This window comes from Symphalangus syndactylus, chromosome 21 (assembly GCF_028878055.3).
Source record: "Symphalangus syndactylus isolate Jambi chromosome 21, NHGRI_mSymSyn1-v2.1_pri, whole genome shotgun sequence".
NCBI lineage: Eukaryota > Metazoa > Chordata > Mammalia > Primates > Hylobatidae > Symphalangus > Symphalangus syndactylus.
The window spans coordinates 85,835,274-85,862,655 of NC_072443.2; the positions used below are offsets into that span (position 1 = coordinate 85,835,274).

General features: G+C 52.9%; 2 long non-coding RNA genes across 4 annotated transcripts; one reads left to right on the plus strand and one right to left on the minus strand.

Annotated features, from left to right (window-relative positions):
- Nucleotides 1-1,401: 1,401 nt before the first annotated feature.
- Nucleotides 1,402-14,652, plus strand: LOC134735528 (uncharacterized). Of its 3 annotated transcripts, XR_010118694.1 has the most exons (7): nt 2,416-2,712; nt 3,229-3,534; nt 6,630-6,665; nt 12,463-12,537; nt 12,625-12,678; nt 13,176-13,352; nt 13,594-14,652. It is a non-coding gene; the product is annotated as an uncharacterized lncRNA (long non-coding RNA). The 3 variants fall into 3 exon arrangements; XR_010118696.1 differs by lacking the exons at nt 2,416-2,712; nt 3,229-3,534 and adding an exon at nt 1,402-1,468; XR_010118695.1 differs by lacking the exons at nt 3,229-3,534; nt 6,630-6,665 and having other exon boundaries at nt 2,416-2,575.
- A 5,110-nt stretch (nt 14,653-19,762) lies between these two features.
- LOC129471153 (uncharacterized) lies at nt 19,763-25,014 on the minus strand. Its single transcript, XR_008653500.2, has 2 exons — nt 20,766-25,014; nt 19,763-20,604 (listed from the first exon to the last, which is right to left on the minus strand). It is a non-coding gene; the product is annotated as an uncharacterized lncRNA (long non-coding RNA).
- Nucleotides 25,015-27,382: the final 2,368 nt, after the last annotated feature.

A 27,382-nucleotide genomic window follows, 5' to 3' on the forward strand; every position in this document is an offset into this window, starting at 1 on the left:
GACAGCTGCGGGGGCCCAAGCCCCAGTGGGGAAATATTGATTCAGGTTATCGGAGGTCATCTCTTTATGGCTCCCTGGGTAAACGCAGCCTTCTTCAGGATGAGGCAGCCCTGTAGCCTGAGTGCCAGCACACACCCGGGGAACACGTGCAGCTACTAGCGGGATGAGCCCAGGGTGGCCGGGGCGGGGGGCGTCCTGCCAGAAGCAAGTCCGGTCAGGCTCCTTAGCCCCCCCACGGGCCCCCAGACACCCGCTGAGCAGGTCCCCAGGCCTGATGAGGCTTACGTTACCCTGGGAGGACCAACCCATTCCCGGGGCCCAAGCTCTGGGGCAGCTTCCAGGCCTGACCCCAAAATTGGGCCTCCCCGAGGGCAGAGAGGATGTGGGATCCTTCGGGGTCCGGGGAGGCCACTGACTTGCCTGGGGCTCTTGGCCGGGCTCATGGAGCTGTCAGAGGCCCCAGCCCCCAACCAGCCTCTATGCCCATCCTTTTCCCAGGCTGAGCCCTTCTCTGGAATTACATGTAATTAGAACTTGGGGAGTACCTGCCCAGCCAGGGGACGTGTTACGGAATCAGGCACACGGGGAGCTGGCTGGTGGCCGGAAGTGGCCATCTGCCCCTTCTCCTGGGGACCACATGAGGACCTCGGGCCTGAGAGCTGAGGAGGTGACAGCCTGCCCAGGCTCCCCAGAACCACCTCTCACTCAGGGTGGGGGTCTTGCCCCCAAGGCTGTGCCTCTGATGAGCCTCAGTCTCGCCCACCAATCCCAGCAGTTGTCTGGAAAAGCCTGGAGAACCGGAACTCACACTGACTCCAGACTGCGAGACCACTGGGCCCACCGCTGCCTGCCCTGGCCCGGGAGGGCACAGGCAGGCACCCCGGTGTCGCCAGTGGGTAAACTGAGGTCTGGGGGCCCTCCCCTCTCTCTACAATTTTCTCCTCCTGAAAATAGAGAGGGGCCCTGAGTTGAGTTCCTGGCTTTGGCCTGAACATGCTGGGGACATGCCGGCAGCATGATGGCAGTGGGGAGGGACTCATCCCGACAGTTATGGAGACTTGGGGCCCGAAGCACCAAGCCTCTTTCCCTGGCTGACCTGCTGCCCAGACCCAGGGCCTGGGACGAAGCCCCTCCTGCCCTCCTGAGCTCCCTGCCAGGACCTGGGCAGGTGGAGGAAGCTGAGTGTGTGGCCCCCGCCAGGAGGACCAGGGATTAGGAAACCGGAGCCAGCTGGGCAAGGCCAGAGGAGATCATTGTTCACTTCCCGGTGTGGGCCTCCACACACTGGCACTGAGCCCTGGGGAAACCCAAGGACGGCCCCAACTGCAGTCCCCTGACCCTGACATGCCCCAGGCAGGCCTCAGGACAGAGATTTTCCAGGCCAAGCTCCCCCTGCCCTGGGGGCATTGGAGGAATCCCAGCAGAGCACAAGCTGCCCAGCACAGCCCCTCCGGCCCTGAAGCCTGAGGTAGGTCCCCTGGATCTGACCTTGTGTCCCCTCTGGACGGGCAGTGGTGGTGCCCAGGCTCAGGGGTCTGACCCTAACACCCCTCTTGGCCCATGGCAAGGTCCCAGGTAGGAGCCCTGTCTGAGCTCACAGGCAGCCCTGCATGTGGCAGGGTGCAGAGAGCTGAACCCCATTCCTAACGGCAAAAGGGAGCTGTTCTGGGGAAGAGGACAGTGAGGGCTCCATCAGGCCAGGCTGACTATGGAGTCACTGGCACCCCCAAAGCGAGAGTGTCCCCAGCCTCTTTGCCTCCAAGCCTCAGCCGGTCCCCACTACCAGAATCGTAGCATCTACCGGGGTCTTGGAGGCGATGGGGGCCGGGCAGGTCAGCAGCGCTGCATCCCCTCTCTCCCCAAGTCCTGTGTTGGTCCAGATGTGGCCCCCATTGCTGGTTACCGAAATGTCAGCCTCCAGCAAGTGCAGAGCGGGAGAGTGGGCAGCCGTACTGCCCTGGGACCCCATCGCCACTCTGTGGCTTTCCCATGGGGCTTGAGGGGCCCTGGTGGAGGGAGAGAGTGGGGGCTTTGACCACTCCGAGGAAAATGCTTGTTGGTTCTGCTTTCTGTGACAAGGACTTGACGGCAGTGGTGGGAATGACCACCCACCCAATGGCGGGCCGGACGCGGTTGAGCCAGGAGCCCACAGCCCCAGCCCCGTGTCAGGCTGCCCCAACCTCAGGCCCCGGCTGGGACTCAGAGCGAGGCTGCATGGAGTACAGCCTCCCACGCAGACAGCATCCTGGCCCCGCCAGCCTCTCCCCACCCTGCCCACACCCAACGTGTTTACCGTGACAAGACACTGTTGCCAAGGGCTGCATGGAATTTCCAGTAGTGACTGCAGGAAGGAGGCAGCACCAACGTCACATGGCACCTGAAGTGACGGCCCCACTACTGTGTAACCACAAACCTGACTCACCAGGAAGCCCGGGTGAGGGGCATGCAGGGGTCAGAGCCACCGGAGGAAGGGGGAGAAGGGAAAGAAGAAGGAGGAAGGGGAAGAGGAAGAGGAGGCTGGGGATGGGGCAAGAAGAGAGAACCCCTATGCTGCTGAGGGAGCTGAAGACAGCAGGTGTGTCCCCTGCACCCGTCCCAGTCGCTCGAACGGTGGCTGTGTGAGTCGGCCTGTCTGGCCGTGGCTCTAGTCTTTGGCATGGCACTGGGCTTGATGCTGCTGTGAAGGGATTTCTCAAATGTGACCCTGGCAAGGTAGGTGAGCCTGACACAATCAGTGCAGAGCCTTGAAAGAAAAGACGTCAGTCCTCCAAGGAGCAGGACGTGCTGACTCCTGATGGCCTCCGGGGGTCTCTAGCCTGCGGCCCACCCTAGGCTGCCTAAAGTAATGGCCCACACCCCGCTGGTTGTTCCCTGGAGGACCCCCACCCACTCCCCCAAGCACTCCCTATGTGGCCAAAACCCCTCCTACGGGGGCGGGAGACCAGTAACAGAGCTGCTTTCCTGGAGAGCGTTCCACCTGCCCACATCGCAGCTCCAGGCATCCCCGAGTGGCAGCCCGTCTCTCCCTACATCCTGTGTTGGTCCAAACGTGGCCCCCATTGCTGATTACTGAAATGTCGGCCTCCAGCAAGTGCAGGCTGCCCACACGTCAGCCACATGTGTCATCTGGGGCCATTTTTCCATGACCCTATGTGGTTGGTCTGATTATTAGCCCATGTTACAGAAGGGGAAACTGAGTCACTGAGTATCTCATGTCTCCATCGCAAGGCCAGCACCTCAGAACACAAGAGGCCAGGCTGGCCCACACCCATTCTGCGGGCCAGAGCCATCCTGCCGCAGCCAACCCTGCCAGAACCAGGCTGCCCAGCCCCCAGCCAACTGGGCTTAACCAGGGTGGTGGGGGCTGGCACCCAACCCCAGCGCCACAGCTCTGGCCCTGCCTTGGTGGGCAGGTGGAGAGCACACCCAGAAAAGCCGTGGTTCTCAGCCCTCTGGACACCAAGGAGGACCCCAGCTCTAACCCCAGCCCCACACAGGGACACAGTGGCAAGGCCCAGACCTACACCCTGGAAGGTGAGCATCTGAGGATTCAAGGGAGGGCAAATAAAACACCAGTCATGCCCAACTCTCCAGGGCAGACTCAGACATCCCAAGCATGTCCACTTTCTGGGCCTCCAAAGGTTCTGAGACACCTGGAGGTGTGCACGTCACCTCTCAAGGACTGCAGAGGTGAAAGGCGGGATGTTGGTGCCACTGCTCTGTGAGGTGTGGAGGGTGAGCAAGTGAGCACACAGAGGCGTTTGTTCTCAGGTGAGGGATCGAGAGAGGCCTCAACCAGTCCAGGCCTCCGCTGGGCAGGCAGGCACTGGGCAGGCTCCATTGAGGAAAGGGCAGCCCAGGGCCAGGGCCATCAGGTGGATAGCTGTGTTTCAGGAGTCCAGACACCTTGGGGCACTTGCCCCTCAAGACTTGGTCCAGGTGTCACATCCTCACACTGAACACTGTTCTCACCACCCTGGCCACACTGTGTGACCCTTGCTGGCCATCCTGCTCCAAATGCCTCAAGGGCAGCAGCCCATGTGGGTCCCCCATGGCCACCCTCACAGCAGATGCACTCAATAACTTTGCTTCTGGGTGGGTGGGCGGGTGGATGGATGGATGGGAGGCAGGGAAGGGGAATGAATGAGTCAGCAGGTGGATGGATGGATGGATGGATGGATGGATGGATGGATGGATGAGAGGCAGGGAGGGGAAATGAATGGGTCGGTGGGTAGATGGATGGGATGGATGGATGGATGGATGGATGGATGGATGGATGGATGGATAGATAGATAGATAGATAGATAGATAGATAGATAGATAGATAGATCAACAAATGAGTGGGTAAATGAGTGGATGGATGGATGAATGGGTGGTTGGCTGGGTGAATGAGTGGATGAATGGAGGGAGGGAGGGACAGATGGTTAGATGGATGGAGGAATGGGTGGGTGGTTGGATGGATGGATGAATGGGTGAATGAAAGGATGGATGGATGGGAAGCAGGGAGAGAAGGATGGATGAATGGGTCAGTGGGTGGGTAGATGGATGGGATGGATGGATGGGTGGATGAGTGAGTGGATGGATGGATGGATGGATGGATGGATGGATGGATGGATGGAGGGATGGATGGGAGGGAGGGATGGATGAATGGGTCAGGGAGGGATGGATGGGAGGGAGGGATGGATGAATGGGTGGGTGAATGGATGGATAGATGAATGGGTGGGTGAATGGATGGATGGATGGAAGGATGGGTGAATGGAAGGATGGATGGATGGATGGATGGATGGATGGATGGATGGATGGATGGATAGATGGGTTAGTGAACGGATAGGTGGATGGATGGAGGCATGGATGAATGGAGGGATGGATGTGTGGATGGGTCAAAGAATGGATGGATGAAAGGATGGATGGATAGATGGATAGGTGAGTGAGTGAATGGATAGGTGGATGGATGAATGGAGAGATGGATGAGTGGATGGGTAGATGGGTGGATGGATGGATGAAGGGATGGCTGGATGAATGGACAGAGGGAGGGAAGGATGAGTGAGTGGATGGGTAGGTGGGTGGGTGGATGGATGGATGGATGGATGGATGGATGGATAGACAAATGGACAGATAGATGGATGAGTGGGTGGGTGGATGGATGGGTGGGTGGGTAGATGATGGATTAATGGGTGGGTGGCTACATGGATGGACAAATGAAATCTCCCTGGTACTGGAGTTCACCTTCTGTGGCAGCTCCACAGGGCTCCACCTCACAAGGGCTCATGATGTGCAGGTACGGGCCAACTGCTCTATAGCCCCACCTCACTGGAGCCCTCAACCCTGGGAGGAAGGCACTCACCTCACTCCATCCTATAGACAAGGAAACTGAGACTCAGAGAGGGTGAAAGCACTCCTTTGGCTCACCCAGCCCAAGAATGGCAGAGCTGCAATGTGGTCCCAGAGAATCTTCCCAGCCCCAAACTTACACTGTCCACCGCTTGATAATGGTGTTGCCACTTTTTGCAAAGGAGACTGTTGCTTTTTGGAGAAACCCCAATCATAAGTAACAGAAAGATCTAAGGTTCCTGGGTGGTGTCACAGCCCCAGGGCAGGAATCTCAGTGCCCCGTTGCTCCTTGCCGAGGTGCCCGAAGGTCAGGGCCCTTCAACATCCCCCCACCCCCGCCCCCTTCTGTGAGTTTGTTTCATGCATTTGAAATACAGTTAGATTGTTTTGCCACATTCTGCATTTCATCTGTGGCATCCCTCAACCTCATGAATATTTTTATATTTGTGCACATCAAGGTTCACTCTTTGCACTATTAAGTTTTCTGGGTTTTGCAAATGTAGAGTGTCAAATATCCACCAGGACAGTAGCATGCAGAATGGTTGTACCACCCTAACACATGCCCTGTGTCTCAGCTATTCCATCTTTCCCCGCAAATCCCTGGCAACCACTGGTCATTTTTTACTGTCACTATAGTTTGGGCTCTAATATATTTTTCTGATTAATTTTAAATCTCTAAGAGCCAAACAACTCTAGAATAACATGCAGCCACTATAAATTATGACTAGGATTTTATGTGGCAACAAGGAAAACACTTAGGATTTACTGGTCAGGAAAGTGCATTGAGACAGGCTAAAACAGCTTAACTGAGGTGGGATTGACATACAATAAACCACACATGTTTACGTGTATGATTGGGTCAGTTTTAACATAAATAGGTTGAACTTGGAAAGCCACCACCCAAATCAGTATGAATATGTCCACGCCCATCACCCACACAGGACTCCTTACACCTCTTTGGAATCTCTCCCTCCCACCCTTCCCCACTCGGGAGCTACCCAGGGTTTCTTTTCTGTGGCATTTGTTTGCATTTTCTAGGACTTTGTAGATTTGTTTGCATTTTCTAGGATTCTGTGTAAATGGAACTATACGGTATGCATTCTTCGGCCTCTTTCACTAAGCATAATTATGTTGAGATTGCATCCAGCATTGCTGTGTAAATAGCTCATTCCTTCCTGGGCTCATTCATTCCCTGCTAATGGACACTGGGCTCATTGTCCATTTGAGGCCACTACGAACAAAACTGCTTCGAACATTTGCGTAATCTTTGTGTGGACATACACTTTCTTTTCCGCCAGGTAAATACCTAGGAGTGGAGTATCTGGATCAGACAGGTAGGTCTATGTTCAACTTTTTGAGAAATCGCTAAACTGCTTTCCAAAATGGTTGTACCTTTCTACATTCCCACCGGCAGTGTATGAGACATCCGTTACCCCACAGCCTTGCCAACACTTGGGATGGTCGGTCTTTTTAATTTTAGCCACTCCAGTAAGTGTGTGATGTTGCCTCATTATTACTTGAAATTGTATTTCCCTAATGACTAATGATGTTAAGAATTTTTTTATACACTTATCTGCTGTCCATATGTCTTTTTTTTCCACTTTTTAAAAACTTTATTTTAGACCAGGCACGGTGGCTCATACCTGTAATCCCAGCACTTTGGGAGGCCGAGGCAGGCGGATCACCTGAGGTCAGGAGTTAAGAGGCCAACCTGGCCAACATGATGAAACCCCATCCCTACTAAAAATACAAAAATTAGCCAGGCACACTTGTAATCCCAGCTACTGGGGAGGCTGAGGCAGGAGAATCGGTGGAACCCAGGAGGCAGAGGTTGCAGTGAGCCAAGATCATGCTGCTGCATTCAAGCCTGGGCAACAGAGTGAGACTCTGTCTCAATAAAAAATTATTTTAAAAACCCCTATTATATAGTTTTGCTGTTTCAACAAATCCTGGGTGCTGTGTTTAAATATTAAATTCATTATAGAGAAATCTTTGGTAATGTACTTGTGACTAGTATAGCAATTCCTGTCAAAGCACTTTCTCCTCACATCCTTGTGTGACTGTTTAACTTAGGATATCTAATTTCTTACAAAAGAAAAGTCAGTTTACTCCTGGGCTTATAAGCCCCATATGTCTTCTTTTTTTTTTTTTTTTTTTTTGAGACAGAGTCTCACTCCGTCACCCAGGCTGGAGTGCAGTGGCACGATCTCGGCTCACTGCAAGCTCCGCCTCCCAGGTTCACGCCATTCTCCTGTCTCAGCCTCCTGAGTAGCTGGGACTGCAGGCGCCCGCCGCCGCGCCCAGCTAATTTTTTATATTTTTAGTAGAGACGGGGTTTCACTGTGTTAACCAGGATGGTTTCCATCTCCTGACCTCATGATCCGCCCACCTCGGCCTCCCAAAGTGCTGGGATTACAGGCGTGAGCCACCGCGCCCAGCTCATATGTCTTCTTTAGTGAAATGCCTACTCGAATCTTTTGCCCATTATTTATTGGGTTATTGGGGTGGGTTTCTTTTTAAGATCTAAACATTATTTATGTATTCTAGATACGAGTCCTTTATTGGAGAGATCCTTTGTAGATATATTTCTCCCAGCCTGTGGCTTGTCTTTTCATTCTCTCAATAGTGTTTTTTAAAGTAGGAGTTTTGAAATTTTGATAAAGTCCAATTGATCAATTTACTTTTTTATAAATTTTGCCTTTGGTATTACGTGTAGGAAAGCTTTGCCTAACCCAAGATCACACAAATATTTTCCCCTATGTTTTCTTTTAGAAATTTTACAGTTTGGGGTTTTACATGGTGCATTTTGAGTTAATTTTTTATATACACTGTGAGGTATGGCTTGAAGTTTGTCTTATTATGTATGGATATCCAATTGTTCTAGCTCCATTTATTGACAAGGCTATTCTTTCTTCATTGTAGTACTTCTGCTCCTTTGTTGAAAATTCAATTAGCCAGGTGGAGTGTCATGTGCCTATATGGCTACTGGGGAGGCTGAGATGGGAGGATCACTTGAGCCCAGGGTGTGGAGGTTGCAGTGAGCTGAGATCATGCCATTGCACTCCAGCCTGGGCGACAGAGTCAGACCCTGTCTCAAAAAAAATTTTTTTAAAGAAAAAATAATTATTGTTTATATACACATGAATTTGTTTCTGGACTTTATTCTGTTCATTGACCTATTTGTCTGTCATTATGCTAATGCTGCACTGTTTTGATTATTGTAGCTTTGTAACAGTTCTCAATCCCAGCCAGTGTTTCAGTTTCCTCCAACTTTGCCCCTTTTTCGGGACTGCTTTGGCTCTTCTATGTCCTCTGCACTTCCCTCTGAATTTAGTCTCAATTTGTCAGTTTCTACCAAAAAAAAAAAAAAAAGCCTGCAGAGATTTTGACTGAAATTGCATTAAATATATTTATTAGTTGAGAAAGAACTTACATCTTAGCAATATGGAGTCTTCCAGCCCATGGACAAGGTGTACATACCTGTTTCTGCAGGTCTCTAATTTCCCTCCCAGCGGTTTACAGTTTTCAGTGTACTCATCTTTCACATCCTTTGTCAGATTTTTCCCTAAGTATTTCATATTTTTGTACTATTATAATGATATTGTTTGTTCCCATTTCCAATTATTTATTGCTAATATAGAGAGATACAACTGATTTTTTGGGACTTTTTATTATGGAAAGATACACATAACAGAATTTCTCATCTTACCCAGTCTTAAGTGGGTGGCTCAGTGGTATTGATTATGTCACCATGCTGTGCAGCCATCACCAGCATTCAGCTCCAGAACGCCGTCATTTTTCTTTTTTCTTTTTTTTTTTTAATTTTTTTTGCACACAAAACAATAAACATTTTCTAAAGATACATACAAACAAAAAGATGCATATCAAACATATTAGGAAGGTTGCACATGAGAAGACGGGGAATAGAAACGGGGGGTGGGAATTAAAGAAAATAAATGAGAGAGGGACTTTGTATGGATCAACGATAATAACTCAATCCTCTATTTGACAAAGAAGAAGGAGAAGGAAGAGGAAGAAAATGAAAGTGGGATAAAGGATCAGAAAGGGAGGAAAATAGAAAAAATTAGAGTATGACTCCAGGGTAGACCTGTTTTGTTGTCACTGGGTTGGTTGGTTGGTTTGTCTGTTGTATTTTTCATATGTTTCGCCATGTTGGCCAGGCTGGTCTCGAACTCCTAGCCTCAAGTGATCAACCCGCCTCAGCCTCCCAGAGCGCCGGGACTATAGGCGTGAGCCACCACGTCCAGCCCCCACATTGCCTCTGGCCTCCATGGTAGACCTCCTAGACGGGGCGGCCGGGCAGAGGCAATCCCCACATCCCAGACAGAGCGGCCGGGCAGAGGCGCTCCTCACTTCCCAGATGGGGCGGCCGACGCCTTCATTTTTCTTAAACTGAAGCTCTGTTCCCACTAAACACACCCTCCTCTCTCCCCCAGCCCCACGTAGCCACCATTCTGCTTTCTGTTGCTATGAATCTGACAACTTGAGATACCTCAAATAAGTGGAATGATACAGTGTTGGTCTTTTTGTGTCTGGCTTATTTCACTCAGCCTCATGTTGTCTATGTATTGTAGCCTGTGTCAGAATTTCTTCCTTTTCAAGGCTGAATAATATTCCACTGTAAGGATAGACCACATTCTGTTTATCCCTTCATCTGTCAAGGGGCACTTGGGTGGCTTCAATGCTTTAGCTGTTGTGAATAATATTGCTATGAACATGAATGTGCAAATATCTTTTCAAGACCTGCTTTTAATTTTTTTGTTTTTTGAGATGGAGTCTTGCTCTATCACCCAGGCTGGAGTGCAATGGCGCAATCTTGGCTCACTGCAACCTCCACCTCCCAGGTTCAAGTGATTCTCCTGCCTCAGCCTCCCAAGTAGCTGGGATTACAGGTGCCCACTGCCACACCCAGCTAATTTTTGTATTTTTAGTAGAGACAGGGTTTTGCTGTGTTGGCCAGGCTGGTCTTGAATTCCTGACCTCAGGTGATCCGCCCACCTCAGCCTCCCAAAGTGCTGGGATTACAGGCATGAGCCACTGCACCCGGCCTCAATTATTTTGACTCTATACCCAAAAATGGAATTGCTGGAGCATATGGTAATTATATGCTTAAATTTCTGAGAAACTACCATACTGTTTTCCACAGCAGTTTTACCATTTTACACTCTCACCAACAGTGGACAAAGGTTCGAATTTCTCCACATCTTCAACAACACTTGCTATTTTCTGTGTTTCGATGGTGTGAGGTGGTATCTCCTTGCAGTCTTGATTTCCATTTCCCTAGTGATTAGTGTCGTTGAGCATCTTTTCATGTGCTTATTGGCCATTCATATAACTTCATTGCGGAAATGTCTGTTTAAGTCCTTTGTCTATTCTTGAACAATTGTTTTTTGTATATTGATCTTCTGGTATGTCTAACCTTGATAAACCCACCCATTATTCATCTTCTGGTACCTCTAACCTTGATAAACACACCCATTAATTACACAGTGGGCCCTCTCTCTCCCAGGGTTCTGCGTCCTCAAATTCAACCTCAGTTGGAAAATACTTGAGGAAGAAAAGTTTAAAATACAATAATTAAAAATAATACAAATAAGAATACAGGATAACTATTTACATAGCATTTACATTATATTAGGTATTATAAGAAATCATATACATAGTAAACTTATAATGCCTAATTTTATTTTATTTTAATATTTTATTTTATTCATTTTTTAAGACAGAGTCTCACTCTGTCACCCAGGCTGGAGAGCAGTGGTACGATCTCCGCTCACTGCAACCTCCGCCTCCCAGGTTCAAGTGATTCTCCTGCCTCAGCCACAAGACTAGGTGGTATTACAGGCACACACCACCATGCCTGGCTAAATTTTTTTTGTATTTTTAATAGAGACAGGGGTTTGCTATGTTGGCCAGGCTGATCTCAAACTCCCAACCTCAAATGATCCACCTGCCTCGGCCTCCCAAAGTGCTGGGATTACAGGCGTAAGCCACTGAGCCTGGCACCTAATAGAAATTTTAACATGATATAAAGATGATTTAAAGTATACGGGAGGATGTGGTCAGGCATGGTGGCTCATGCCTGTAATCCCAGCACTTTGGGAGGCCGAGGCGGGTGGATCACCTGAGGTCAGGAGTTCGAGAACAGTCTAGCCAACATGGTGAAACCCCGTCTCTACTAAAAATACAAAAATTAGCCAGGGGTGGTGGCATACACCTGTAATGCCAGCTATTCGGGAGGCTGAGGCAGGAGAATAGCTTGAACCCGGGAGGCAGAGGTTGCAGTGAGCCTAGATCACAGCACTGCAGTCCAGCCTGGGTGATAGAAAGACACTCTGTCTTAAAAAATAAATAAATAAAGTACATGGGAAGATGTATGTGGATTATATGCAAAGGCTACGCCATTTTATGTAGAGGATTAGCACATGCACACATTTTGTGTCCTAGGAGTGCTGGCACCAATGCCCCATGGATATCAACCAACAACTGCCGTTGCCTTTTATAGATTCTCGATTATTCACAGACGATCACATCATCTGTCACAGTTTCACATCCCCCTTCCAATCTAGATCTTTTAAGTGTATCCACCTTCCCGATTGCCTGGCTATGCTTTCCAGCACCATGTTGATTAGAAGGGGTGAGAGCAGTTATCTTGGTCTTGTTCCTGATTTCAGGGGAAAGCATTAGTGTTTAAGTATGATGTCATCTGCAGGCTTTGTGTAAATGCCATTATGAGGATGAGGAAGTGATATTCTATTTTTAGGAGAGTTCTTTTCAGGAGTGGGTGTTGAATCTGGTCAAGTGCGTTCTTCTGCATTGACTGAGATGATCGTATGATTTGTCATCTTTAGTCTGTTCATATGATGAATTACATTGATTATGAACGTTAGACCAACTCTGGATTCTTGGAATAAATCCCCTGTGGTTATAATTTTAATAAATTGTTTGATTCGATTTGAAAAAATCTTGTTTAGAATGAGAGCACGTGGATACAGGGAGGGGAACAACACACACCGGGGCCTGGTGGGGGGTAGGGGGTGAGGGAAGGGAGAGCATCAGGACAAATAGGTAATGCATGTGGGGCTTAACACCTAGCTGATTTGTTGACAGGTGCAGCAAACCACCATGACACACGTCTACCTATGTAACAAACCTGCACGTTCTACACGTTTCCCAGGACTTAAAGTAAAATAATTTTTTTAAATTTGTTTAGAATTTTTACATCTGTGTTTATGAGGGATGTTGGTTCATAGTCCTCTTTTTTTTTTCCAGAAATATGGACACTTTATTTATGTGAAAGAATCAGGAGAAGAACTGGCCACAGTGGTAAAGTACATTATCAAAATAACCGGGAAACACAGGACAAAGAATAGCAGGAAGTAGTATACTGTGTGTTTATTAAGTTGGGTTGTAAATAAGAGTGATAGGAAAGCCCCTTCCCACACTCTTTTCCTGATGATCTCATTTCCAATACCTTCATAAGCCCCTTCTTTCATTTGATACACAGTCTTTCATTTGAAAGCAGTCTAACATGTTAGTGTGTCAGATAAAGCTTGTATCTAAAGATTGCTTTAAAGGAAAGGTTCATAGTCTTCTTACAATGTTTTTATGTGGCTTTGAAATCGGGGTAATACTGGCCTCAGAGGAAGAGTTGAAGGTATTCTTCTCTTTTCAGTTATTGTTGGAAGGGTTTGTGCAGAGTTGACATACTTCTTTCTTAAATCTTTGGTAGAATTCACCAGTGAAACCATCTGGGCCTGGGGTTTTCTTTGTGGGAAGGTTTTGTTGTGTTTTATTTACAATTCAATTTCTTTAACATATAGGGCCATTCAAGTTATTTCTGCCCAAGTGATCTTCGATTCATCCTGTCTCCAAGGAGTTTGTCCATTTCGTCCAGGCTGCCAAATGTTTCGACGTGAAGTAGTTCATGATGTCCCCCTATTATCTTTGTAATATCTGTAGAATCCGCAGTGGCATCACCTCTCTTGTTCCTAACATTGGTAATTCGTCTGTTTTCTCTTTTATTCTACCAGCCTGGCTAGGGGTTTATCCGTGTTACTGATCTTCTCAAAGAACCAGCTTTTTGTTTTGTTGACTTTTCTCTAGCATTTCATTTTGTTGTTTTATCGATGATTTTGCTTTTTCTGCTCACTTTGGGCTTAATTTGCTCTTCTCTTTCTTTCCTAATTTCTTATGGTAGAGAGATCATTGATTCGAGGCTTTCCTTCTTTTCCCGTGTAGGAGTGGAATGTGGTGGATTTTCCCTACATGCGGCTTTGGCTAAACCGCACGTTCCCCTCCCTCCTGAGGGTCTGTCTCCTCATCCACCCGCTAGTGCACCTCCAGCTTCTGTACCTCGGACTCACCTTGAAAGTCCACTTGGCATCCATCACTGCACAGTCAGTCAGGAAAAGGAAGCCATGCTCGTTATTTCAAACAGAAGGAAGTTAATACAGAGAACTGGTTACACGGGTGCTGGAGGCTGGAAGAGAAGACGGGCACCGAGGCACCTGACGTTGTGAACAGCAGGAAGCAGCTTCCACTCCCAGGGCTGGGGGATCAAATGAAAGAGGTTGGGCTGCCAGAACCCGGAAGCACAGAGAAAGGAGGGAGTGGCAGAGACAGTATTGGGAGTGCCAAAAGAAGTGGTGGGCTGGAGTAGCCACCCACCTCTGTGGCTGGAGGGCCCTGAAAGAAGCTGGTGAAGGAACAGAAATCTCCTCTCCTCACCTCCCACCAGTGCCTTCCAGGAAGCCATCTGGCCAAAGAGCCTGAAAATACAGTGTGCACAATCCCAGCCACATGTGTCAGTCAGCTATTGCTATGTAACAAAGCACCCAAAAACCAAGGGCTTAAAACAGTAAGTGTTTGATGGATGATAGACAGATAGAGAGATAGAAGAGATAGGTAGAAATGTGTGTGCGCATGTGTGCGTGTGTGTGTGTGTGTGTGTGAATGTGTGTGTGCATGGATTAGGGTATATACATGTGTTTTCTAGTATTCTCCCCTGAGAAGGTCTATAAAAAAAAATGACACTCCAGTAGTAACTACCACACCCAATGCCCAGATCTTGGTTTCTAAATACCATTTTCCAATGAAAAGAATCAGGGATCCTTAGAGAAGTAGCTGGGTCTCTGGGGAAGGAAATTACAAGATAAACCTGGAGCATTTTGTGGTGCCAGAAAATGAGGAAGCACTCAAAAACAGATGGGGTGAACGCACACAGGAGCCACTGTGAAGGGGCTGCCATGGCCAACACTGGAACAATTTGAGCAACAAAATAAAGATAATGTTGGATTATAACCCAAATAATAAAATAAGTATCTACAAACCCATAGTGAAGTAAATAATTACACAAACAAATAAGAAGAAACGGCTTATTTTAATAGAATGCCAGTTAATTAATGCAGAAGAAATGAAGTAAATAGAAAATCACCATCAGACACCACAGGATTAATAGCTGTCTACAGAGGTATGCTAAAGTCAATAGGCAGAGGTTAGAAGAGAAACAAGTTATTTACGTGAATTCAAAGTATCTTCCCGGCTGGGCATGGTGGCTCACGCTTGTAATCACAGCACTTTGGGAGGCCGAGGCAGGCGGATCACGGGGTCAGGAGATCGAAACCACGGTGAAACCCTGTCTTTACTAAAAATACAAAAAATTAGCCGGGTGTGGTGGCAGGCGCCTGTAGTCCCAGCTACTCAGAGAGGCTGAGGCAGGAGAATGGCGTGAACCTGGGAGGCGGAGCTTGCAGTGAGCCGAGATTGCGCCACTGCACTCCAGCCTGGGTGACAGAGCAAGACTCCGTCTCAAAAAAAAAAAAAAGCAAAGTATCTTCCCTAAGATATTTATTAATTACAAAGTTGCAAAATAGTAACTTTGCAGTGCAGAGACCTGGCAGACGCCACCTGAACCAAGGGGTCAAGGTTAACATCCCCTGCAATGGGACAGGCAACATCATACACTCTAATAAGCTACATAACAGCACATGGCCGGGCCCACTGGCTCACACCTATAATCCCAGCATTTGGGGAGGCCACGTTGGGAAAACTGCTTGAGGCCAGGAGTTCGAGACCAGCCTGGGCAACCTAGGGAGATCTTGTCTCTGCAGAAATGTTAAAAAATTAGCTGGGCACAGCAGTGCATAGACTCTGGGGTTCCCAGTGGGGCCGGACCCCGGGTGTGGCCTGTGCCGGATGTCGTCGCTGGCTGACATTTGCTTTCTTTATTACTCCCTTCCTTTATTGCACTGTTTAATTGTATTAAATGGTGCCCAAGGCGTAAGGTGCAGGATTTTATGGCCTCAGGGTGACCCTGCAGCGAGGCCTGGCCCTTTCCATCTTTACTTTGTGAGCCCGGGGCTGCCCTGCCCTCAACGGTGACGCTAGGGGAACCCTTGACTCATGTGCCAAGAATTGGGAGGGGACGTCAAAGGCAGTCCTGTTTTCCATACAGAGCTGTGGCACTCGTTACAGAAATCAGAAAACACAGAACCATCTGTGGGTGGAAGAAAACTGTCCCTCTCCCCCTCCCACAAGAAGCCTCTTAATCATTTAAAGTCTTTCCCACCTTCTGTGCAGTTCTGGGAGATTCCTGACATTGTCCTGGGCATTCCTGGGGACAATTCTGTAGCCGGAGTCTTTTCATTAAATGACATTTGACGTCTCTGAACATAAAGCAATACATGTGCACTGAGGGAATGTCCAGATGCAGAGACGTGTTCGAAAGCTCTAGCGCGCCCCATGTCAGCGGCCCGGGGTCCCCAGGCGGCAGTATCGTTTCAGGTGGGGAAGGGTCCCGGCTGCTGGGTGCCATGGCCTGGCCTGGGCAGGCACAGTTGCTCGTCTGCGATGGGCTCTGGATGGCAGCACCCTTGCTGGTTATGGAGGTGAACAGTGTTTGTGAATCTCTGCCGGTCATGGGCACCCATGGGTGCTCCTAAGTTCTCCTGGTTATTATCACAGATTGTTTTATAGCCTCTTTTCCCCCACAATATATTGGGGAAATTAAATATTTGCTGAGAACATGATTATTTATTTATTTATTTATTTATTTATTTATTTATTTATTTATTTATTTTGAGGCAGGGTCTCGCTCTGTTGCCCAGGCAGGAGTGCAGTGATGCAATCTTGGCTCACTGCAGCCTTGAACTCCTGGGCTTAAGCCATCCTCCTGCCTCAGCCTCCTGAGTAGCTGGGACCACAGGTGTGCACCACCAAGCCCAGCTAATTTTTTAGTTTTTAGAGATGGGGTTCTCACTATATTGCCCAGACTGGTCTTGAACTCCTGGTCTCAGGTGACACCCCCACCTTGGCCTCCTGCAGATCCAGTACCATCTTCCCAGGCTTTCTGTTTTCCTCCTAGGAGAGCTGTGGTTAAGGCGTCAGCCCGGCCTGACTGTCGTTCTGCCTCTGCTGCTCATGATGGCGCCCGCATCCCCCTCGCCTCTGACGGCTGAGAGCCACCGCTCGGCAGTCCCAGGTCCATTCTTCCCATTGTGCCTCTTTTCCAAATGAGTGGCTGTGGCTCCCACTGTGAGGTCTGCGGCCCTCAGAGAAGAGCAGCCCAGGGATCTGTCCCCATTTCTATCCCCCTCACTAATCTAGTTCCCAGTGTGGGGAAGGGTCTGTCTTCTGGACCTTCTGGTGGGTGAGGAGGTCTTAAGTCACAAACCCACCCTAGCCTTCCAATCTCCCTAGGCCTTTGCATTCCTTCCTCCACAGTAAACCAAGCCAGGTCTGGCACTTCCAGTTTAATGTGACCCCTTTTCTGTCTATGTTGCACCCAACGGAGCAGCCTGCAGTTAGCTCCCTGCTAACTCCCTAAACCACACCTCAAAAGGCAGACTCTCTGCTTGGTGGGCACCTGCGGCACGTTCAGCGTGACCCCTTCATGGTCCTCCCACGCCCCTTGACCGCATTTCTGTCTGTGCAGGACGGACACGCCACGCTGCTCTTGCCATGGAGGTCACCTCCGTGACTCACACTCAGCCTCCGGCTCCGAGGCCTGCTGCGCTTGAGTCAGCACCTGGGACCCCATCAGTGACGATCAAACCCTTGTTCTTATGCACGTGTTTTTAGGGAGGTAACACATTCGTCACTTTTTTTCTTTATTATTTCTTCCTTTGTTTGTATGCTTAGAAAAGTGCTCTTCCCTAAAGATCAGATAAATATCTGACTCTATTTTCTTCTCACTCTTTTTTAAATAATCCTCCTTTTTCCTTATTTTTTACCATATAAGCATTTCTCATGTTAAACATTAAACATTATTTTTCACTAAACATTATTTTACTAAACATTATTTTAAATTTTTAAATTATTTTAATGGTTTTTTTGTGGGGCTTTTTGTGGTTTTTTCTGGGTTTTTTTGTTTGTTTGTTTGTTTGTTTGTCTCTGCCACCCAGGCTGGAGTGCAGTGGCACGATCTCAGCTCACTGCAAGCTCCACCTCCCGGGTTCAGGCCATTCTCCTGCCTCAGCCTCCTGAGTAGCTGGGACTATAGGCGCCCGCCACCACGCCCGGCTAAGTTTTTGTATTTTTAGTAGAGATGGGGTTTCACCGTGTTAGCCAGGATGGTCTCGATCTCCTGACCTCATGATCCACCCGCCTTGGCCTCCCAAAGTGCTGGAATTACAGGCGTGAGCCACCGCACCTGGCCTTTTTGTGTGTGTGTGTGTGTGATGGAGTCTCACTCTGTCACACAGGCTAGAGTGCAATGGTGCATTTTTTGTGTTTTTTTTTCTGGTTTTTCTTTTCTTTTCTTTTCTTTTTTTTTTTTTTTTTTTTTTTGTGATATAGTCTCACTCTTTCACCCAGGCTGGAGTGCAGTGGCGCGATCTCGGCTCACTGCAACCTCCGCCTCCCAGGTTCAAGCGATTCTCCTGCCTCAGCCTCCCATGTAGCTGGGATTACAGGTGTGCCCCACTACACCCGGCTAATTTTTGTATTTTTAGTAGAGACAGGGTTTCACCACGTTGGCCAGGCTGGTCTCAAACTCCTGGCCTCAAGTGATCCACCTGCCTTGGCCTTTAATTGTTTTTGAATAGGTAAAGAATAAATCGTGAAAGTAAACCTCGCTCCTGCCTGGTCACCCCAGCTCCCTTTGCCCTGCCCAGAGATGACAGATCGCCATTCTCTATACTATTTTTACCAGGATTCTACGAGTCTAAAATGATTACATGATAAGAAGTCTGTGACGATGGCCGTTATGGAAAACAGCATGGAGGTTCCCAAAAAACTGAAAACACAACTACCATGTAATCCGGCCGTCCCACTCCCGGGCGCAATGCGTGGAAGCCGCATCAGTACACGGAAGGGACACCCGCACCCCATGTTCGCCGCAGCACTGTCCACTACGTCCAGACACGGAACCAGTCTCAGCATCCAGCAGCCAAGGAAGGGTGCATCCACGTCAGACAACTGCTCCTCCACAGAAGAGGGAATGCATCATTGGTTCCGACATGGATGAACTGCAGGACTTTATGATGAATGAAGGGTGCCAGGCCCAGAAAGAAGACACTGAGTGATCTCACTCATAAGTGGAGCCTAGAAAAGTTGAACTCACAGAAGCAGAGAGAGGACCCAGGGACATAGGGGCTGGGAATTGGGGGGTTGGTCCAAGAGTACAAAGTTTCTGTTACAGACCAGGCGCGGCGGCTCACGCCTGGAATCCCAGCACTTTGGGAGGCCGAGGCAGGCGGATCACCTGAGGTTAGGAGTTCGAGACCAGCCTGGCCAACATGATGAGACCCCGTCTCTACTAAAAGTACAAAAATTAGGCCGGGCGCGGTGGCTCATGCCTGTAATCCCAGCACTTTGGGATGCTGAGGAGGTCAGATCACCTGAGGTCAGGAGTTCAAGATCATCCTGGCCAACATGGTGAAACCCCATCTCTATTAAAAATACAACAATTAGCTAGGCGTGGTGGCAGGTGCCTGTAATCCCAGCTACTCAGGAGGCTGAGGCAGGAGAATCGCTTGAACCCAGGAGGCGGAGGTTGCAGTGAGCCGAGATGGCACCACTGCACTCCAGCCTGGCAACAGAGTGAGACTCCGGCTCAAAAAAAAAAAACAAGCAAGCAAAAAAAAAAAAAAAAAAAATTAGCTGGGCGTGGTGGCAGGCGCCTGTAATCCCAGCTACTCAGGAGGCTGAGGCACGAGAATTGCTTGAACCTGGGAGATGGAGGTTACAGTGAGCCGAGATCGCGCCACTGCACTCCAGCCTGGCGACAGAGCGAAACTCCATCTCAAAAAAAAAAGTTCCGTTAGACAAGAGGAATAAATTCAAGAGATGTACTGCACAGCATGGTGACTACAGTTAATAACAGCATATTGCATCCTTGAAAACCATTAAGAGAGAAAAAAAGGAAAAAAATCATCGCGAGTAGATTGAGTGTTCTCACCACAAAAAATGGGAAGTATGTGAAGTCGTGTGTGTTATGCCGCTTGATTTAACCACAGTGTAAACACGTTTCAAAACATCACATTGGACATGATAAATATACACAATAAAAGAACAAAATACATTTGCAAAATGAAGCATTATTATTGTGCAGGCTCTGCTGGTCGCCTGGTCTCAGTTCTGGTCTGGGCTGGCCTCTGGCTCCAGTCCTCTCTCCGCAGCGATCCGGTGTCCCCTCGGCGGACGGGATGCCCAGCCCCGCCCGCCGGACAGCGAGCTCACATTCTCTCTGTGGATTCAGCGGGAAGAGGGGCCCCTGGGGACACTCCCGACGTCGAACTCCACACGGCCAGCGCCTCGACCCTGGTGGGAGCGCTCCTCCCTGAAGAAGCAGGACCTTCGAGCTGGAGTGAACGGTGGCTGTGTGAGCAGGCGGCTGGTGCGACAGGGACAGTGGCCGTGACTCCCACCCATGATTCCTGGATACCATCGCCACAGAGAAGCAGCACCGGACACGGATGGCGAGCACCCAGTCTGTTCTGCGGGGTTGCGCCTGTCCTTTCGGAGGGCCTCCTGGTCTTCGGAGGGCCACGTAACTGGTCTTCAGGGGCCGTCCTACGCTCTATTAACCCGCTGCTCCTGGGAGCACTGCCTGAGCATGGGATGCGTCCTGCTGCGGGAACAGCATTGCTGGGGGTATGATGGACAGTGGGGTGCTGTCGAGTCCGTGGATGAAGCCATGGGCAGGAACAGCAAGTCCACATTCAGAAAACTGCGAGGGCCTCCATGACAGCTGACGACCTGTCCCTGTCCTGTCTGTGGAGGGCCGGCAAGGCAGGCGAGGATCCGTCCCTGGGGAATGGCACCATGAGGGGGCCAGATTGCTGCCCCTGGAGTCGGTAGGGTGCTTGTGCTGCGGGGCCGTGCAGAGCCCCCATCCCGCCACATCCCACCTTCCTCTTGGGCCCCTGGGGCCTGCCTGGCATGGCTGCTGAGTGACCGTGGGCACTGACCTGTGACCGTTGTGAACACACCGCAGGCAACACTGGCTCTCCCGTCTTCTACATCCCTCCATGTCTTTCACGCCCTTGACACTTTTGAGGGGCGCTGGGCAGGTGTGTGTAGAACCTCCCCTTGTTGGGGACGTTGGATGTTTTCTTATGATTGAGATTGGGGTTATGCATTTTTGGCCAGGAAACCGCAGAAACCACATGCTCTTATTTTTGTTTCTATTTTATAGAGACAGGGTCTCACTCTGTTGCCCAGGTTGGAGTGCAGTGGTGGCATCACGGCTCCAGCCTGAGCCTGGAGTGGGGACAGGATGACGAGAGCTCACCATGCGTCCCAGCGGCTCTCCAGGGCACACTCTGGCTGTGGCTCGGACACAGACACCCTGGGCCCCGGGGGAAGCCTCAGCTGCATTCTAAGCTCCCTTCTGGGGATAGAAGTCGGAGGACACCAAGACCCCTCCCGAGGTCCCCTAGGGCAGGTGTAGCTCAGACCCCTTCAGCCTCTAACCAGACAGGAGCTGGGGCCTGGGGTCCCCAGAGGAACATGAGGGGTGACTAATGAGGCTCAGGAGACTGGGATGGGGGCATCTGACGGGGACGCAACTGGCACGTGGCTTCAGGGGCATTCACTGATCCACCTGGGGCACCCTGGATAGACCCTGGCCCTTCTTTCCCCTGGAGCAGCGTCAGGGAAGGAAAGGAGCTGCCCAGTCGGGCCATGCTGGATCCCAGCCCATAGGAGCGCAGTGAAGAAGCCAGGCCACTTCTCAGTTTTGTTATGAAGATCGTTTAGGGCCCATGGTCTCCCCTGAAAGGATCCAGGGAACCTCCAGGGACCCGTGGGCCATGTGGGAGAGCAGCTGAGACAATTTATCACCTGAGACAATTATTAGTATCACCAGGTGAATATCACTGCCTAGGTGGGGACTTCCCCGGAGCAGGCAGGTGGGAGCTGGAGGAAATGCTGTCAGCATCGCCACTCTCGGCCCCTTCAGAGCTGAAATTGTTAGAAGAGGCCACTCCTGCCTTTCCTATCAACTTCCTCTGTCCAAGATGGGGCTGGACCCTGGAGGAGACTCGCCTGGCCCAGTCCCAGCGCAGGTCAGACAGGCCCCCCTGCACCTGTTCCCTGCCTTTTTGGGGCCTCAGTTTCCCTGCCTGGTCCCCGGTGGCCTCTCCAGGCTTGCAGCCTGCTGCTGGAAGGAGCTGGTTTCGGGGAGGTGGACAGCAGGCACGACCCCCAAGCCTGCAGAGAAGCTCGCAGGCAACGCACCAGCTCCTTCAAGGAACAAACAAAGGCTGTGGCTTCCCGGGAAGAGCCGACAGCTGCGTGCCAGGGCTGGGGGGAGGGGAGAGAGTCCACCAGGAGTCTCAGCCGCCCACCCCGCAGCCTCGCCCTGACTGCGTTTATGGCCAGATCCTGTTGTAGGCGCAAGTCCAGCTCCACCGCCCTCCCTCCTGCTGGCATCTTCCAGGAACTAGCAGGGGCAGCAGGAACCTAGGGACCCGGGAGCCAGGAGACAGGCCAGGATCAGCATTTGCTTCTCGTTACCGGAGATGGAGGAAATGGGCAGCCTGTCCGCTGTCCAGATTGTAGGACTGGGGCGGCATCATCAAGAGTGGAATGTGACGTCCTCCAGCTCCCCAGACTCGGCCCTCCTGGAGTCCAGGGCTGCCAGGCTGCCCTCTGGCCCAGGGGGAAGTGCCTGGGGAGGATGAAGGAAGCCAGAGGGGGCCGGGGCTCGGTGCGCACGCATCCATCCACTGCGTTCTGCAGGGAGCAGCCTCCCGGGGACCCCACTGCCTCCCGGATCCCCGGGGGAGGGGTGGACAGGGGCCAGGAGGATGTTTGCCAGGTGGCATCCGGTAGGAAGGTTAGGGTGAGGCTAGCGGTTAGGGATTAGGGCTTGGGGTGTAGGGCTGGGTCTAAGGTTAAGGTGTTGGGGCCAAGGGGTTTGGGTGGCGGCTTGGGGTGAATTTAGGGCAGGGGTAGGCTGGGGTGAGGGTAATTTGGGGTGATATGTTAGGGTCAGGACCCTGGGACCATGCTGGGTCTGACGCATTCAAGGGGACTTTGTCAGCCATCAAACGGGGCAAGACGCTCCACCTGGGTGACACAGAGCCGCACAGCCCTGCACCTGTGCCTACACCTGGGGCCCCTCCTGTGCCCACAGGGCCTCCCCTGGTCAGCTGGGAGGGCTCTGCTAGCTGTCCCCTATCCCTAAGTGGACACAGTTCCCCCAGGACTGGCCACACCCAGCGGACCTCTCCCCCCACTACCCTCTGGGCCCAGGCAGTCACCAAGGGGGTCGGCCGTCCTCAGTCCTCTCAGCCACACAGGCCTGGGCCTCGGGTAGGTCCACGGTGTCCAGGCAGCCTGCCCTGGCCCTGCCCCAGGTGGTGCTTGGCATGCAGAGGACGGGAGGGTAGCAAGACCTCCCCTGCCAATGCCCCTCTCCGGCCCAGATAAGGTTCTGGGGAAGTCATTTCTTCCAGGCCCAGCTTCGGGAGGGTTACAGTGTCCACACACATCTCCCCCTGCAGCTCAACCAGGCACCAGGGGAGGCCCCCAAACAGCTGTGGGAACTGCAGGAAGGATGGGAGGAGAGGGCAGGGAGTGGAGGAGGGAGGAGCTGCCCAGGCGTCCCCCGCATAGGGGTGCAGGCTCCAGGGGACGCTGGGGACCCCGGGTCCTCACTGGCCCTTCCCGGCTGGCCCGCCTTTGCTCTGCATACAGCTGGCGCTCAGCAAAGCTTGCCGCTGCTGATGGACAATTCCATGGCTCACTCCAGCATATCTGTGCCCCAGGAGACGGTGCCCTCCTGGCCCCAGCCTGTGCCCTCTGTGGCCATCGAGGGCCCCTCCAGGCCTGCGGTCACAGGCGGGGCCAGTGCAGGGAGGAGGCCTTGACCACAGCAAAGGGGTCCGCAGCAGGGGAGGCACCAGCATCCAAGTGCCTGTGCCCAGGGAGGTGCCATCTCTGACACGGACAGGGCTTCAGGCTTGGGACACAGGTGCTGGGGGAGCAGCAGGGACAGGGAGGGGGCAGAACCCTGGCAGCGGGTCAGCTCGGTGACTGCACACCCCACGGGGGCAGTGGTTTACAGGGACCCACAGCCCAGGAGGGCCTCACCTTCGGCCCTTCCCAGCAGTAGCACCAACTGCTGTGGCCGCCCACACTACCCTTGTCCCGACAGCTGCCCATACCAGGCCCTCCGTGGCCAGCACGCCTGTCATCCACATCCCCATCTTGCTGATGAGTGGGCGGTGAGGACACAGGAAAGCCAGGCTGTCACCCACCCAGGGCCGGAGCTGGGATGGGTCCCCCAGGTGGGAGAAGCCTGGTCTCACCCCCCAGAGTGGCCCACCCTGTCCCACAGCCAGGATCTAGTGCCAGTCTCCCAAGGAGTGGGCACAGGGGAGTGTCTGCCCCCCCTTATGGGGAGGGAACTCCCCATGGGGGGCCAGGGGCTGGGGAGCCTCAGGGGTCACAAGAAGCTGTTGGGGCCAGGGAGCCGTGGCCACAGCGTGGGGGCAGGTGCCCCAGGAAAAGGAGGGGAGGGTGTGGCCTTGGGTGCTACCAGCCCCCGCACCGGCCCTCGGGCAGCATGGGGGCACATTTTGGGCCTGGGGGACTGTGCCATTGTGGCCGGGAGCACCTTGAGAAGCCAGGAGGGCCGGCCAGGGTGGGGCAGAGCACAGCAGGGCAGGGACAATCTGCCCAGACGTCTCACCGACCCTCAGACACCCCCAGACTCCCCTGGGCCAGGATAAATATACTGTCCTCGGCCCAAGGCCCTGAATTAGGTACCTGGAGACCCGCATGTCTGGCCGGGTCCCCTGCCTCTCTGTGCAGAATCCTGATGCCCCCTAGCAGGCCTGGGGGTTCAACAGAAGCAGGTTGCAGCCCCCACACCCCTCTAATGGGCCACATAGAAGGTGGGCCAAGGGCAGTGGATGCGGGGCCTGAGACACAGCAGCTGGGACACTGCCCCAGGACCAGGGTCGGGTCCAGGAGTGGAGAACCCAGGGCAGTGACAGGGAGATGCAGACAGACCTGGGTTGAGATGGTGTCTGGGTGGGAGTTCAGGGGTCCGGGAGGCCCAGCTTCCCAGGTGCCAGGGGAGCCCCTGCCCCTGAGTCCTTGGTGAGCTGAGTCTCCAGGGCGTGGTGCTCCCAGCGTCCTGGCCAGGCCTTGTGGCTGCAGAGGGACAGAAACCAGGCCCAGCTTCCTGCTGGGGGTGGGGGTCACCTCTCCCCAGGGGTCCAGGACACTGCTGCATCTGAAAATGATCAGGAAACGGGCGCTCGGTGCAGCTCAGGGCCTTGGGGACCCCCTTGGGTCTTGCCGGCTCCCGAAATGCAGAGAGAGAGTCGGGCAGTGGGGCCAGGGCTGCAGCCCCCATGTCTCCTCCACGTCTGCCTGGCTCCGTCTACCTCAGGGAGCCAGGGCTCCTCAGACTGGCCTCTACCTGCCCCGGGCACTCGGAGCAAAGTCTGCAGTCCCAGGCTCCCTGACAGCGGAAGCTTCCCTGCCCAGCCCAAGCCGTCTGCAGCCAGACCAGAGGCTGGAGTGGCACCATGGAAGGTTCCGGAGGGCGAGAGCCGTGATGCTGTAGCCCGCCAGCAGGTGGCACCTGTCGCCCACACCACAGCCCGGAGGCGGGCTGGGCAAGGCGTGTGCTCAGGGCCGTGTGGCCCAGGTGTGTGCCTGCGTGTGCCTGCGTGTGCCTGCATGTTGGCGAGTCCAGTGCCCGGGTGGCTCTCAGGCATCTTGGGGAGAACAGTCAGCCCGCAGCCGGGCCGGAGCCCTCTGGCCCCATTGATGGGAGGTTCTGGGACAGACAGCACTGAGAGGGGAGAGAAGCTGGGCAGGTGGGGCAGGTGGGGCAGGTGGGGCAGGTGGGGCCACCGGGCAGGCGTGAGGGTGACCCCGCCAAGTGGCACAGGGACGATCTGAGCCCTGCAGGGCCCAGCAGCACCTGAATAACGGGAGAAGCGGTGTGAGCCCGAGTGTGAACCGTGCACGGGCGCGACAGCGAGGCGGGCGGGCATGGGTCCTGTACACACAGGTGTGGGTGTGGCTGAGTGACCACTCGCCCTCTCACATCCCCTGCAGTGAGCATGGGGGCACCGGCTCCTCATTTGCCAGCCCCGCTGGGCCCACCTCCTGCCTGGCCCTCCCGGGGACTGATCTGTGGCCTCCTACCCCTCAAACAGCAGGGGTTGCCTGTCCCCGCCTTTGTCCCCGCACCTCGGGCCCGTCCCCGCCTTTGTCCCGGCAACTCAGACCTTTGGTGACACCTGTGGGCTCAAGCACCACGTGGGGCCCAGGACACTGGGGGCTGCGGCACATCGGGGTGGGGAGGCTGCAGTCTGGGCCCAAGGGCATCCAGCCTCTCCACTCCCTCCCTGGCAACCTTGGGCAGGCCGCCCCCTCTTTATGCCTGTTTCCTCATCTACGTGGGCACAGAAAGGATCTCTACCTGCAGTAAATCCAGTGATGGCAGGAGTGTCCCGCCAGCCGCACTCTAGGACCCCTTTGCTGCAAGGATTGCACTGGGGGATGCCCTGTCCCCAGCTGGCCCGGCTCTGTCATGGCCTGGACCCTCCCTGCCTGGGCACCTCTGACCCAGCGAGAGGGAAGGCCACCAGGGCAACCCCAGAGGCCTGTCCAGCTCGGAGCCAGCCCCTCCTGCACCAGGGTCCCCTGAGATTCACCCTGAGGCAGCAGCAAGGCAGGGTGCCTGGTGGCCTCCTTCCCCCAGGGGTCGGGGGAGGGTCTGGGCTAGGCTCTTCTTTGACAGGCTGCCCGGGCCCCACCTCAGGCCTGGAGGAAAGTGGAGGGGTCCACACCGTGGCCAACCCTCGGACTGGAGACACATGGGCACCAGGACACGCGAAGCCCATGGGGGCCGGGGAAGTCCCCAGAATCCCCACTCACCACTCTGGGGTGGGAAGATGCAGGGTCAGCCTGTCGACGTGCATCTCCTGCTGTCCAGAGAATGCTCCCGACGTCCCCATTTTCCTGTAGAAGGGGACGTCCTTGCTGGGAAGCCGGTGGCTGCAGCCAGTCAGTGGTGACTCCAAGAAGGTTCCAGGCCCTGCCCAGCCAGAACCCCAGAGCCGGACCTGGGGCCACAGGGCATGACGCAGCTCTGCCTACACGGGGACAGGCAGCTGCCCACAGCCATGGGCACAGGCTTTGAGGAAGCGACAAGGCTCTTGCACCAGCAGATTAAAATGCTGCCAAGCGGAAGAGTCAGTAAAAGCTCTCAAGGAGCAGCTGGTTCAGGGCCAGCAGGTGCTGGGGTGGTAGGGGGGGCCCCTTGGCTGCTGTGACGGTGCCTGTCCCTGGCTCCCAGCCCAGGAGCCCCAGCAGTGCCTTGCACAGCCGGCCCGGACATGCAAAGGGCCAGAGCCCGGCACGTGGCAGTGTTGACTGTCATAATTGTTATTGCCATCATCATCATCATTGCTATTATTATATTATCACCAGGAAACCCACCTACATTCTGCAGGCTGTGGGTGAGGCCAAGGAGCAGAGGGCTGGGGGCTGATGTGGGCCAGCAAGGCCCAGGCCAGGAGGGTTCATCCCAGGGATGCCGAGACCCAGCAGA